Source organism: Coccinella septempunctata, chromosome 3, assembly GCF_907165205.1.
Source record: "Coccinella septempunctata chromosome 3, icCocSept1.1, whole genome shotgun sequence".
In the NCBI taxonomy this organism is placed as follows: Eukaryota; Metazoa; Arthropoda; class Insecta; order Coleoptera; family Coccinellidae; genus Coccinella; species Coccinella septempunctata.
In genome coordinates this window covers 21,087,624-21,104,079 of record NC_058191.1, presented here as the reverse complement: position 1 = coordinate 21,104,079, position 16,456 = coordinate 21,087,624, and the positions used below count along the sequence as shown (strand labels likewise).

At 39.5% G+C, this 16,456-nt stretch overlaps 2 protein-coding genes across 2 annotated transcripts in view; both read right to left on the bottom strand.

Moving 5' to 3' along the window:
- The window catches only part of LOC123308932 (dopamine D2-like receptor), a 285,090-nt gene that overhangs the window by 248,680 nt on the left and 19,954 nt on the right, over positions 1-16,456 (bottom strand). The window lies entirely within an intron of this gene.
- The window catches only part of LOC123308933, a 69,236-nt gene that overhangs the window by 48,037 nt on the left and 4,743 nt on the right, over positions 1-16,456 (bottom strand). The window lies entirely within an intron of this gene.

The window sequence follows — 16,456 nt, the reverse complement described above, 5'->3', positions numbered from 1 at the left end:
TGAAAACATTACACAGACACTTTTTTGACGGCAATCCAGTGACGTACTATGATTTTTTCCTACAGGTTTATTTGCTGAGCTATAACATAAAGATATATTTTTTCTTATGAAAACGGTAGTTTAAAATGACTTGGAAAGAATCGCCATTTTTATACCGTTTCAGAAATATACATACATCGCCCTGAGTCTTTCAAAGTCATTTTAAACTACTGTTTTTATAAAACAAAACACATCTTTATGTTATAGTTCTGCAAATATACCTATTGAAAAAAATCATAGTGTGCCACTGGATTGATTTAAAAAAGTCTGTATAATGATTTCATTTCGACATCCTAGCTTCAACAGAAACGGCGATATCTAGTGACCAAAGTTGAAATTTTAATTTTGACCTATAACTCGAAAACAAAAGAAGATAGAGGAATGCAGTTGATGGCACTATTAGTTTCTCCGCAAAGGACGACCGTAAAGTCCCATGCATTTTCCTCTATCTCGTGGGGTTTGAAAAGTTGTAGTTCAGGTATCACCACCCTGTACAGGGTGGGCAAATTCCGATGTTTTAGCACTACAGTTTTTAAACCAGAGGAGATACACAAAATCTGATACCCCATTCTCGTTCTCTTTTCCTGAGAAACTAACAATAGTAGTAGTGATTTTTGGCCACTCTCTTTTGTTTTCGAGTTATAAGGGAAAATTGGAAAAATGGCGATATCGAAATAAATTTATATCTCCGCTAATATTGATGATAGAGCTCTGAAATTGAAACATTATACAGGCACTTTTTTACGTAGAATCCAGTGGCGTGCTCGCCTTTTTAGCAGGATTTTTAATTACGAAGCTATGACCCAAAGTTATGTTTTTTTTAAATGGGAACACTAGTTTTCTGTGCAATTTTTTGAAAGCTTAATTTTTACTGATTTCAAAAATATATAACATCATATGGTTTGTGTCAATATAAATAACAGAAAATAGTCAAAAACCTTTTTTCTCAATATTTCTATGGTTTCAACTTTTGATGAGCATAAAAAAATATAGCACCGTATGATTACCAGTGTCTCTTTCTATAAGTCCTTTCATTATTATGAAAATTTATGAAATATATCTTGATTCAAATTTTGTGAAAATTGGTAAAAAGCATAGAAAGAATGACATTGCCGGAAGGAGACTGCTTTTGTTATAGGAAACTCTATTTTTCTGTGCTCGTCAAAAGTTGAAACCATAGAAATTTTGGGAAAAAGTGTTTTTGACCATTTTCTTTTATTTATATTGATACAAACCATATTATGTTATATATTTTTGAAATCAGTAAAAATTAAGCTTTCAAAAAATTGCACAGAAAACTAGTGTTCCCATTTAAAAAAACATAACTTTGGGTCATAGCTTCGTAATTAAAAATCCTGCTAAAAAGGCGAGCACGCCACTGGATTCTACGTAAAAAAGTGCCTGTATAATGTTTCAATTTCAGAGCTCTATCATCAATATTAGCGGAGATATAAATTTATTTCGATACCGCCATTTTTCCAATTTTCCCTTATAACTCGAAAACAAAAGAAGGTGGCCAAAAATCACTACTACTATTGTAAGTTTCTCAGAAAAAGAGAACGAGAATGGGGTATCAGATTTTGTCTATCTCCTCTGGTTTAAAAGCTGTAGTGCTAAAACATCGAAATTTGCCCACCCTGTACACGTGACGTTTTTTTTGCATATATCTTAATCTGACACGCTGGAGTATATATACAACGATCGTTTTTTCTCACTATTCTGACAGGTTGACACGCTCGAGTAAATCCCGAATTTCCCTCTTGGGCTACCCAACTAGTAGAAAATTTTTAAAGAAAAGTGGAATTCGACAAAGTTATCCAAATTTCAAACATAGTCATATGGAAAATCATGGATAACAAGTGAGGTGTTCAAGGAAGAAGATTTTTTCACCAGATGAAAAATCAACAAGGTCACAATACAGGTTCGGTAATCCGATAAGAGTCCAGACGCATGAAGATGGAAGGGCGTAGAACACGCGATTTGCCTTGTCAACCGAGGCGAGGGGCGGAACACCCCCCGGTGTTAAGTACAATTAGTACTCATAAGGGGTTATTTGCTTATAAACGTTTACCTTCTAGTATCAATAGTGCCCCAGCTCTTTTTCAAGCAATAAAGGATAAATTGCAAGCGGGAAAAGATGAGTTAATTGTTGTATTTATCGATGATATAACAGGAAAAAATTAAATAAATATGGATTACACGCATGTGAATATAATGTTCTTATATGTAATTTTGAAAGCAGAACCGCCAAGGAACGTGACACAACTGACATCTTTCTTAGGTCAAGTAAATTTTTATATTTTAAAAACTCGTCGATGCACTCAAATCCCATGCATAATTTGCTAAAGAAAATGCTAGGTTCAAATGGTGTCGGAAATGTCATTTTGCTTTTGCTTTGTTAAGAGAATGTTTGCTTCATTTCATTATGATCCCAACGTGTCTAAAGTATTAACCGCAGATAGTTCATTTTATGGTATTGGAGCTGTCATTTCACACCGCTATACGATCCAAATGACGAGCGCATACTCTTCTCAAACATCAACCAAAAGCCAACGAATTACTCACAAGTGGAAATAGAGGCCTCGGCGTTAAGAAATTCTTGCAGATTCCAAAAGTCTATTGTTAGCTTTATTTGGACGAAAAAAACGTTACACCGTTGGTAGTAGTTTTTTTCTGGTTTCAATTACGAAACTGAATATATTAAAGCATTAAATTGCTTAATAATCAAGGAGATTTTTTGTCAAGATAACTGTTGAATGACCATATTAACGAATCGACTTATGGAAATCCATGTGTTAATTTCATAGCATCAAGTCCTTACTGGATACAATGAAATCAATAGATTGGGAAAGAATTGAAATAGAGAGAAGTATAGAGAAGGAAAATTATGCAGGTCTGAAAATATGTAAGATAGGGTTGCCAAAATTAACAGCTTCACTTTTGAAGCCTTATTATTTGGAATATGGAAATAATTTAAGTGTTGATGAAGGATGTTTGTTGTTGGATCATAAGGTTGTCATTCCCTTGTTTCTGAGGATCTTAGGTAGAAATTTTGGAACATTCTTCACAAGATGCAGTTGGAGATAGTTAAGAATAAGAGTTAAGTTCGTTCATATGTATGGTGGCCTAATCCGCCTAATATAAACTTTTAAAATTATCTATATATGATAAGAGCCAAGATATGAATCTATGAGGCCCAGGAAAAAAATTCACAGAAAAACAGAAACATTGAAACATCTCATAAACTCAAACCAACTCAAGTCCATCAGTCCAGATTGTTCTTAAGGCGCGTATTCACTGGCGAGCAGCAACAGCAACCGGCCATAAAAATCCCATAAAATTTTTCGACCTTCTTCGTTCGTCGCAGTCTTCGAAGCGATCCGAGACTTGTCGGTCTTCACCACTCTCAAAGGAAAGTAAAACCGTACTTCGCAACGAAGAACGGGACGTACTAACTGGTGCAGCATGCAACGTCGTTACATTTTATGGGATTTTTATGGCCGTTGCTGTTCCTGCTCGCCAGTAAGTACGCGCCTTTAAAGAAATTTACACTTACACAGATGGAAGCCGATTCCATTCGTGCTGTACGATGAAAATGGTATAGCTCAAACTCGTGACCACGAATAAGATAGGATGAGATAAGATATTTCTTTATTTCAGATAAATTCGAATTACATGAAGAGTACAATAAATCCAAAATTAAATGAAATGACGTCACAAAAATTTTTTTTTTTCACTCAGTAGCTTCAAAATAGTCCCTGAGGTTGTATGGTTCCAATGCAATCAGTAGGTTTTTAACTTTATTTCTGGACGATTTATAGTTATTTATGCGTTTTATATCATTTGGTAACTTATTGAAAGCTCTGATGCTCATATAAGCAGCGCTCTTCTCAGTTAATGTTAATCTATGGGTTGGAAACATTATATATAAATTTCTTGGGTTGTAACTATTTACATTCTCAGATATGAAATTACTCCTATTTTTATGCAAGAACATATAAGGCATTCAAACAAATACAGGCCATAAACAGTGAAAATTCCTCTAAATCTAAAAGTTCCTCTACATGATTCCCTAAATTTCATTTTGTAAATTATTCGAATTGCTCTCTTCTGAATTAGGAATATTTTCTCTAAGTTTTCATTTGTTCCCCAGAAAATTATTCCATATTTGTAGGTGGATTCAAAGTTTCCATACGCTGGCGTTGATCTATAGATCTTTCCGATCATTCTGAACTGGCATTATCAATGCCGAATATCTTAAAGGATGCGTACTACTAAATTGAAATTTTTAATCTATCTTTGAAAACAGGAGGTCATTCATCAATCTGGAAGCTTTCTAAGATCATTCCAGTGCTGAAAAAATAGGACAAACCTGTTGTATCTAACTACACAGGGTGTTTCATTGGAAAATGAACATACGGTAACCTGAGCTAGAACTACCCTAGGCGAGTCCAAAAAACCCATATTAGATAGGTCTAATCAATTCCATAACCGAGATACAGGGTGCTTTATGTATTCACCTAAAATTTCAATTTCATATAACTTTTGAACCAACCAGTATATTCGGTTGATATTTGAAATATAGGATTCACTTACACAGGTCGATTCACATTTGAATTTCCAAAAAATTCCAGGTCTGTATTTGAAAAATATGGGACTTGTTCCGAGCTGGAATTCAACACCCATGTCTGGATTATTGCGTAATTCATTGCATACGTTGCATGAGAATCTATTTCAGATGAGATAGATAAAAATAACCCCAAATAAAATAATCAACCGAATTGAAATCTGGTGATCTAGAGGTCTAGGCATGCGGTCCACCTCTACCTATCCACATATTTGGTTCTGATCCAAAAAATGTCTGAACATTACTCTGTAATGGGGTGCAGCTACATCATGCTGAAAATGCATTACTGCAATGTCCATACCATACCGAGTACTACAGAAAGATGATTTTGAAGGAAATCTAAGTGAAGACCACCCGTAAGCCTACTTGGTAGGACCTGTGGTCCAATTAATCGATTTTTATAAAAGCCAACGCAAACAAAATATCACCATATTCTTGATTTGAAAATTTGAAAGGCATTATGATGATTTTAATTTTATTGTGGAATACTAACGCAGATAAATATCTTGAACCGATACCAGTTGTCAAAATTTATATCTGTCATAGAAATTGTCGCAGTCTACTCGAAACAACCCTTGTGAGATACAATACAATTAAATGCGTGTTCCTATTTGTGATCAGAGTGCGAACTAGGTGTCTTGCTCATTTAAATCTTACTTCAAAAACAAAAAAGATTGTCTTAGAACGATTTGGAACCGAAATAAGCGAAGAAAACATTTCTCACTTCGCTTTCCCTGGAGTTTTCTTTGAGCAAAATGACGTGCAGGACAATGAAATCCACTGAATCTCATTGAAAATTTTCTGCTCTTTTCAAATATCTCCATAAAATCCAAAAATTTTAATATACAGGGTGTTAAATACCAGTTTGGAAGATGTCCCATATTTTTTAATTACGGACCTGGAATTTTAAATGTGAATCTATCGACCTGTGCAAGTGAATGATATCTTCCAAATATCAATCGACTATACTGGTTGGTTCGAAAGTTTTGAGAAATTGAAATTTTAGGTGAATTCATGAACCACTCTGTATATCTGTTATGGAATTGATTATACCTATCATATATATATGGGTTTGTTGGACTCGCCTAGGGTAGCTCTAGCTCAGGTTACTGTATGTTCATTCACCAATAAAACACCCTGTATAATCTAGGAGATTTACGAGCAAGAATTTTAGGAAGGCTAATTCTTCAATATATAGCGTTTTTAATAAGAACTTTGTTTTTCACTATGGCCCCACCGGAACTACATGAAAGTTTTGAAATTTGGTTTTTGACATATCTAGTAGAATCTAGGGCAATTGTTACAATGAATTCCATTTCACTCAAAAATCGTTTCAAAATAATAAAAATTCACAATGAAAATGGTGGATCTGTAAAAGTTTTACAGATCGGTCAACATAATCGAGAGATGTTTTTTTGGAATATTGTTGAAAATATGGATATCACAAATATGTGGTTGTTTCAACAAGACGGTTCCACAAGTCACACATCTACCGAAACAATGGATTTATTGCAAACCAAATTTCCAGGTCGCATAATTTCACGGAATTCAGCCGTTAAAGGGCTAGCCAGATTATGCGATTTAACACCGCTGTAACCGTGGTTGTGGTGGACATTTATAATATATCATTTTCCATTCATAATTGCCAAACCATCCTTTTCTGAATAAAATAAAAATTGGAATCATTGTCATCTTAATTTATTGTTTTATTTCGATTTACAAAATAAAGTTCTTGTTGAAAAACCCTATATTATTCCTTGGAGTCACCCGAACAGAAAACGACACCTCTGCCAACTGAGAGACGTTGCGTTCTCTAGTGAGCAGCGCTCCTTTATACAGGGTGGGCCATCCATACGTTTCCACCCCGAATTTTGAGCTTTGGGATGGAATTACGAAAAAAGCTCGGACAGGTCAAATTTTGTTGAAAGGGGAACAAAGAAGGGTGCTCAAATGAGTTTGATATCACTACCCCTCTAGCTGCAACCCCTAACAGCTTTCATTTTTTAATAGGGAAAAGAAGTCGAGCCCTCTAGCCGCTACCACTTAGAGACATACCTTTTCAAGCTGTCAGTTTCTTGCTTATTTTGCAGTGTACTGAAAATGTTTTTATTGACAATGAATGTCACTTCAAACTCAAATACATCGCGATATAAATATCACATTCTAACAAAAGCTACTCGACCTATTATCTCTATTCAAAAATAATTGGTAGTGGTAGCGGCTAGAGGGGTATTGATATCGAATTCATTTTCTGACCCGTCCGAGCGTTTTTTCCATCTCAAAGATCCAAATTTGGCGTGTGAAAGTTATTGATGGAATACTGACTCACTCTGTATAATAATAAAGCGATAAAAAAAATACACTCATGCAGGAAATTGAATTATCTTCCCAACAAGATGCTGCTCGACCCCTTTTCCCTATTCAAAAATGAGAGCTGTTAGGGGTTGTGGCTACAGGGATAGTGATATCAAACTCATTTGAACACCATTATTTATCCCCCTTTCAACAAACTTTGACCTGTCTGACCGTTTTTTCGTTATTCCATCCCAAAGCTCAAAATTCGGGGTGGAAAGTTGTGGATGGTCCACCCTGTAGTTAGAAAAGATGAAATTGCAGTCATTTTAGGAAGATTTATTTTTGTTGCATCTACTTCGGAACACATTCGAGAATAAAGTTGAATAGATTCAGGTTGAATGCGAAGAGGAAGATTAAATGCCCACTCTCGGGTGATGAAGGAATGTTGGCAGCCTGAATCTAGAAGAGCAAGGCCGAACATGACATTCCGCCGGTTATCCAGACGAATCCGAGCTGTAGGCATGAGGCAGTCTCGGTTATTGGTCTGACGCAAAGAAAAGCGCAGAGATGAAAACAGATGTTTTCTCGGCAAGATTAGACGACCCCAAGATGGCCACACTTATAATTATTCGGAAGCACTTCCAGAGGAATGGCAAGAATGAGGAGACGACGGAGTTGGCGAAGCTCGAGAAGATGCTGAACCGTATGGTGTCCTCCCCCACACGTGTGGCAGCGTTGATCCGAACCGCACTCAACAGTGGCATGGAAAGATGACATGCAATTTCGGCATAATTGCCTCTCAACCACGAAAGCTCGCCCCTGATTGATGTTCATAGCCTTGAACTCACGACACTGGCAAATGGAGTGATTCGCCGAGCAGAACACACACGCGGACGACGAGCCAAATGACATACCGGCATAAGCAGGATGGCGACAGGACGGATCAGAAGATGAAGAAACAGACGTGCAGCCCGCTGGTGATTGAGGTCTTAACGACTTCTTCGGCACAAATGCACGGAACGAGGTGACGACAGAAGTGCTTTCCAACACTCGCAACTGTCGATTGGTGAACTCCAGCAATTGAGCGAGAGTGGAAAAGTCATCAGGGGATAACTGCCCTCGAACAACCGGCGAGATGATACGTCGAGGTTGCGCAAAGCCAGGGAAAATAAGATGTAGTCAGCCAGATCTGGTATGGTCAACGCCTTGATGACATTTATGGCATTCTGATGCGTTGTAACGTAATGTTGCAGCTGGGCAAAGAGGACACAGATGCTGGCCTTGAATCCAATATTTGGTTTACATAAAGATCCGCTAGCCGACGAGGGTTTTGGTAACGAGAGTGAAGTTAAAAGGTGAAAAGGGGCAAGAGAATTATTTTGATGCATTAGGGCATCGAATAAAGCGAATAATCCGGGCCATTCCTCGATTTTGCTATAAAAGCAGGGCAGCTGAAGGAATAGGTAGATCAACCGATGAAGACGGAGGCGCCGTAACAGAAGGGGATGCCGTCAGACTCGGCGTCAGATGATTATGGGCGACATGGGGTACATGCAGGCAAAATTCGAAAAATGCTGCCAATTTTGAAGGTGATCCGTCCCGTTCCGGCTCCTCCAACTGAGTTAAGTCTGACGATTAACTCATCAGCCTCTCTGAAAGACACCTTGATCAACTCGGCAAGGCACATGTTGGCTACATCAACTTCAGTGGTCAAATCTTTAATTAATATGAGTAATGTGGATACTGCTGAGAATGAATTCTCGCGCTTGATAACAGACAAGGTGATAGATACCCTCAATTTCTCCAGCGACGGCATTTCAAATTTTCGAACAACCCCGGTATGTGAAGAGAAAAAAAATTATTCACGCAGATTTCGAAGAAGAAATGAACAAACGATATATGGCGCTTATCGCGGAAGATGAAAATGGGTGACAGCTCTTTGCACACACACACCGATTTTGGACGGACGGTATAAAATCTGGAGACATTTTATCGGTAGCGGTTGCGAGCACACTCACCGGATTTTTACCGGCCAAACGATCAGTTGCTTCGTTGTCGTGACAGAAGGAATGAATAATTGGTCGCAAAGGGTTCGCAACCAATTTCAGATGATTATTATTTTAGATATTGAGCAACTGAACTGGTGAGAATGCAATTACTTACCCCAACGGGCTTAAGAGGGGCCCTAGGCGAATAGTCACTAGTCTGGTAGCCGAAAGGGAGTTCCAAAGGGAAGGGAAACATGGAACTAACCTACCTTCCGCACAGGCGTCGTGGTACCTAGCTGATCGAGAAGACACAAGGCACTTCACTTAGTTGCTCAATATCACTTTGGTTCACTCAATATAGAGATGATGAATGGTGTAATAATTTCGGCGATATATTAGAAGATTGCTTTGGGTTTCTGCGAGAAAGATTCCGGTGCGTCCGACGATGATATGAACGTTACTGTCGTGATTGACAGACGAAAAAAATTCATCTTCCTCCCGCATAGCGTCGGGAATCTGGAACGACTGGATCAACAAACGCCTGACAAACCGGAGTCAGACAACCCAGTTCCCGCTCTGACATACTACATAAGGTAAGAACACTCGATAGTCCTAGAGCTGGCAACAAAAATCGGCAAAAGTATTGTAATGGCTCATAATTAAATATGATTTAGTATTGAGGCTGTACATTAGTCAGCACCCACTCTCAAGGTCAGGTAGTGGAACACCTAGCGGCGACGCGCTTTAATGTAGGTATATAAAATTACAACTTTGTATACTTTTATTTGATTTTGAAGGGTGTACAAAAAACAATCAAATCGTTCACATAATTACGTTTCGGGCTGTGCCCTTTTTCAAATAAAAGTATACAAAGTAAACAAAAAAGGGTAAATACATCCAATTGATTAAAATTACAACATACTCTGCATAGATTAAATGAACAAAAAATAGATGGACCACTCGAAAAACAAACTTCAGCGTCATCTGTTTTTACGGTACATTCACTAATTTTCGACGAAACCAAATAAAAAGGGAATCTGTAACGCTCATTTTTAATTTTCTTGTAATGATCAAGGCAGAATATATTTGAAAATTCCTGAGTGAAACTCAGAGAAAGATTCGAAATAAATTGCTCATTAAGAAATTGCAGTGAGATAACGAATAATACGAATCTTTATCTGGATTTTTCTCTGATCCGAAGAATCGAAAAAAAAAATCAGTTCATAATTGAAAAATTTATTGCATTGTTCTCCAAACACGGATTCATGTTAATTAAAATTAGGTTTTAAATTCACTTTATTCTAATTACAAAACTTATTCATTACATAAAAACATTTCTCATAAACTACCATCATTCCTAATCACAAAAACAATTCAATATTTATACATAACTAGCTGACCCGGCAAACGTTGTTTTGCCATATAAATAATTTCCATGTTGTATCATAAAAAAATAGAAATTAAAAATTTTGTCTAAAAAATAAAAAAAAAAATTTAGGGGTGGACTACCCCTAACATTTAGGGGGATGAAAAATAGATGTTGGCTGATTCTCATAGATAGCTGACCCGGCAAACGTTGTTTTGCCATATAAATAATTTCCTAATGATTAAATTACTAAAATGGCTATTAAAAAATAAGGGTTGATCGTAGAAAAGTGAAAATTGAGGATTGTATGTATTTTTGTATGTTGTATCATAAAAAAATAGAAATTAAAAATTTTATCTAAAAAATACAAAAAAAAATTTAGGGGTGGACTACCCCTAACATTTAGGGGGATGAAAAATAGATGTTGGCCGATTCTCATAGATACCGGATAAGCACAAAAAATTTCATCAAAATCGGTCAAGCCGTTTCGGAGGAGTATGACACGAAACGAAAACTATGACACGAGAATTTTATATATTAGACTAGCTGACCCGGCAAACGTTGTTTTGCCATATAAATAATTCCCATGTTGTATCATAAAAAAATAGAAATTAAAAATTTTGTCTAAAAAATAAAAAAAAAAATTAGGGGTGGACTACCCCTAACATTTAGGGGGATGAAAAATAGATGTTGGCCGATTCTCATAGATAGCTGACCCGGAAAACGTTTTTTTGCCATATAAATAATTTCCTAATGATTAAATTACTAAAATGGCTATTAAAAAATAAGGGTTGATCGTAGAAGGGTGAAAATTGAGGATTGTATGTATTTTTGTATGTTGTATCATAAAAAAATAGAAATTAAAAATTTTGATGATAGTTTAGTGTCTGAAAATATAATGAAATGAAAGGTTTAGCGGCATGCAGACAGGAATTGAATTCTGAAAAAAGAACCACCCAGAGCAGGATTCGAACCTACGCCCCCTGATTACCGGTCAGGTACTCTCCCAACTGAGCTACCCGGGCTGACGTGAGGATCCATCTGCATTGTCTGGCTACCACTATCCCCAGAATTCACATGTTAGTATTATCACTTTCGAACTCCGGCGTTCGGAAGCGATTGGAAATGTTAAAGGTGGAGGGGATACACATTCGCTTTCAATGATCTTCGGGATTCAACATATCCATTTCCCGGTGCGTCGTCGACATATAGCGATATCAGCGGGGATCGGATGCGAACCTCCGATCATTGAACAAATTAAGCCGAAAATATCAATTGTGATGATAGTTTAGTGTCTGAAAATATAATGAAATGAAAGGTTTAGCGGCATGCAGACAGGAATTGAATTCTGAAAAAAGTACCACCCAGAGCAGGATTCGAACCTACGCCCCCTGATTACCGGTCAGGTACTCTCCCAACTGAGCTACCCGGGCTGACGTGAGGATCCATCTGCATTGTCTGGCTACCACTATCCCCAGAATTCACATGTTAGTATTATCACTTTCGAACTCCGGCGTTCGGAAGCGATTGGAAATGTTAAAGGTGGAGGGGATACACATTCGCTTTCAATGATCTTCGGGATTCAACATATCCATTTCCCGGTGCGTCGTCGACATATAGCGATATCAGCGGGGATCGGATGCGAACCTCCGATCATTGAACAAATTAAGCCGAAAATATCAATTGTGATGATAGTTTAGTGTCTGAAAATATAATGAAATGAAAGGTTTAGCGGCATGCAGACAGGAATTGAATTCTGAAAAAAGTACCACCCAGAGCAGGATTCGAACCTACGCCCCCTGATTACCGGTCAGGTACTCTCCCAACTGAGCTACCCGGGCTGACGTGAGGATCCATCTGCATTGTCTGGCTACCACTATCCCCAGAATTCACATGTTAGTATTATCACTTTCGAACTCCGGCGTTCGGAAGCGATTGGAAATGTTAAAGGTGGAGGGGATACACATTCGCTTTCAATGATCTTCGGGATTCAACATATCCATTTCCCGGTGCGTCGTCGACATATAGCGATATCAGCGGGGATCGGATGCGAACCTCCGATCATTGAACAAATTAAGCCGAAAATATCAATTGTGATGATAGTTTAGTGTCTGAAAATGTAATGAAATGAAAGGTTTAGCGGCATGCAGACAGGAATTGAATTCTGAAAAAAGTACCACCCAGAGCAGGATTCGAACCTACGCCCCCTGATTACCGGTCAGGTACTCTCCCAACTGAGCTACCCGGGCTGACGTGAGGATCCATCTGCATTGTCTGGCTACCACTATCCCCAGAATTCACATGTTAGTATTATCACTTTCGAACTCCGGCGTTCGGAAGCGATTGGAAATGTTAAAGGTGGAGGGGATACACATTCGCTTTCAATGATCTTCGGGATTCAACATATCCATTTCCCGGTGCGTCGTCGACATATAGCGATATCAGCGGGGATCGGATGCGAACCTCCGATCATTGAACAAATTAAGCCGAAAATATCAATTGTGATGATAGTTTAGTGTCTGAAAATATAATGAAATGAAAGGTTTAGCGGCATGCAGACAGGAATTGAATTCTGAAAAAAGTACCACCCAGAGCAGGATTCGAACCTACGCCCCCTGATTACCGGTCAGGTACTCTCCCAACTGAGCTACCCGGGCTGACGTGAGGATCCATCTGCATTGTCTGGCTACCACTATCCCCAGAATTCACATGTTAGTATTATCACTTTCGAACTCCGGCGTTCGGAAGCGATTGGAAATGTTAAAGGTGGAGGGGATACACATTCGCTTTCAATGATCTTCGGGATTCAACATATCCATTTCCCGGTGCGTCGTCGACATATAGCGATATCAGCGGGGATCGGATGCGAACCTCCGATCATTGAACAAATTAAGCCGAAAATATCAATTGTGATGATAGTTTAGTGTCTGAAAATATAATGAAATGAAAGGTTTAGCGGCATGCAGACAGGAATTGAATTCTGAAAAAAGTACCACCCAGAGCAGGATTCGAACCTACGCCCCCTGATTACCGGTCAGGTACTCTCCCAACTGAGCTACCCGGGCTGACGTGAGGATCCATCTGCATTGTCTGGCTACCACTATCCCCAGAATTCACATGTTAGTATTATCACTTTCGAACTCCGGCGTTCGGAAGCGATTGGAAATGTTAAAGGTGGAGGGGATACACATTCGCTTTCAATGATCTTCGGGATTCAACATATCCATTTCCCGGTGCGTCGTCGACATATAGCGATATCAGCGGGGATCGGATGCGAACCTCCGATCATTGAACAAATTAAGCCGAAAATATCAATTGTGATGATAGTTTAGTGTCTGAAAATATAATGAAATGAAAGGTTTAGCGGCATGCAGACAGGAATTGAATTCTGAAAAAAGTACCACCCAGAGCAGGATTCGAACCTACGCCCCCTGATTACCGGTCAGGTACTCTCCCAACTGAGCTACCCGGGCTGACGTGAGGATCCATCTGCATTGTCTGGCTACCACTATCCCCAGAATTCACATGTTAGTATTATCACTTTCGAACTCCGGCGTTCGGAAGCGATTGGAAATGTTAAAGGTGGAGGGGATACACATTCGCTTTCAATGATCTTCGGGATTCAACATATCCATTTCCCGGTGCGTCGTCGACATATAGCGATATCAGCGGGGATCGGATGCGAACCTCCGATCATTGAACAAATTAAGCCGAAAATATCAATTGTGATGATAGTTTAGTGTCTGAAAATATAATGAAATGAAAGGTTTAGCGGCATGCAGACAGGAATTGAATTCTGAAAAAAGTACCACCCAGAGCAGGATTCGAACCTACGCCCCCTGATTACCGGTCAGGTACTCTCCCAACTGAGCTACCCGGGCTGACGTGAGGATCCATCTGCATTGTCTGGCTACCACTATCCCCAGAATTCACATGTTAGTATTATCACTTTCGAACTCCGGCGTTCGGAAGCGATTGGAAATGTTAAAGGTGGAGGGGATACACATTCGCTTTCAATGATCTTCGGGATTCAACATATCCATTTCCCGGTGCGTCGTCGACATATAGCGATATCAGCGGGGATCGGATGCGAACCTCCGATCATTGAACAAATTAAGCCGAAAATATCAATTGTGATGATAGTTTAGTGTCTGAAAATATAATGAAATGAAAGGTTTAGCGGCATGCAGACAGGAATTGAATTCTGAAAAAAGTACCACCCAGAGCAGGATTCGAACCTACGCCCCCTGATTACCGGTCAGGTACTCTCCCAACTGAGCTACCCGGGCTGACGTGAGGATCCATCTGCATTGTCTGGCTACCACTATCCCCAGAATTGATATTTTCGGCTTAATTTGTTCAATGATCGGAGGTTCGCATCCGATCCCCGCTGATATCGCTATATGTCGACGACGCACCGGGAAATGGATATGTTGAATCCCGAAGATCATTGAAAGCGAATGTGTATCCCCTCCACCTTTAACATTTCCAATCGCTTCCGAACGCCGGAGTTCGAAAGTGATAATACTAACATGTGAATTCTGGGGATAGTGGTAGCCAGACAATGCAGATGGATCCTCACGTCAGCCCGGGTAGCTCAGTTGGGAGAGTACCTGACCGGTAATCAGGGGGCGTAGGTTCGAATCCTGCTCTGGGTGGTACTTTTTTCAGAATTCAATTCCTGTCTGCATGCCGCTAAACCTTTCATTTCATTATATTTTCAGACACTAAACTATCATCACAATTGATATTTTCGGCTTAATTTGTTCAATGATCGGAGGTTCGCATCCGATCCCCGCTGATATCGCTATATGTCGACGACGCACAGGGAAATGGATATGTTGAATCCCGAAGATCATTGAAAGCGAATGTGTATCCCCTCCACCTTTAACATTTCCAATCGCTTCCGAACGCCGGAGTTCGAAAGTGATAATACTAACATGTGAATTCTGGGGATAGTGGTAGCCAGACAATGCAGATGGATCCTCACGTCAGCCCGGGTAGCTCAGTTGGGAGAGTACCTGACCGGTAATCAGGGGGCGTAGGTTCGAATCCTGCTCTGGGTGGTACTTTTTTCAGAATTCAATTCCTGTCTGCATGCCGCTAAACCTTTCATTTCATTATATTTTCAGACACTAAACTATCATCACAATTGATATTTTCGGCTTAATTTGTTCAATGATCGGAGGTTCGCATCCGATCCCCGCTGATATCGCTATATGTCGACGACGCACCGGGAAATGGATATGTTGAATCCCGAAGATCATTGAAAGCGAATGTGTATCCCCTCCACCTTTAACATTTCCAATCGCTTCCGAACGCCGGAGTTCGAAAGTGATAATACTAACATGTGAATTCTGGGGATAGTGGTAGCCAGACAATGCAGATGGATCCTCACGTCAGCCCGGGTAGCTCAGTTGGGAGAGTACCTGACCGGTAATCAGGGGGCGTAGGTTCGAATCCTGCTCTGGGTGGTACTTTTTTCAGAATTCAATTCCTGTCTGCATGCCGCTAAACCTTTCATTTCATTATATTTTCAGACACTAAACTATCATCACAATTGATATTTTCGGCTTAATTTGTTCAATGATCGGAGGTTCGCATCCGATCCCCGCTGATATCGCTATATGTCGACGACGCACCGGGAAATGGATATGTTGAATCCCGAAGATCATTGAAAGCGAATGTGTATCCCCTCCACCTTTAACATTTCCAATCGCTTCCGAACGCCGGAGTTCGAAAGTGATAATACTAACATGTGAATTCTGGGGATAGTGGTAGCCAGACAATGCAGATGGATCCTCACGTCAGCCCGGGTAGCTCAGTTGGGAGAGTACCTGACCGGTAATCAGGGGGCGTAGGTTCGAATCCTGCTCTGGGTGGTACTTTTTTCAGAATTCAATTCCTGTCTGCATGCCGCTAAACCTTTCATTTCATTATATTTTCAGACACTAAACTATCATCACAATTGATATTTTCGGCTTAATTTGTTCAATGATCGGAGGTTCGCATCCGATCCCCGCTGATATCGCTATATGTCGACGACGCACCGGGAAATGGATATGTTGAATCCCGAAGATCATTGAAAGCGAATGTGTATCCCCTCCACCTTTAACATTTCCAATCGCTTCCGAACGCCGG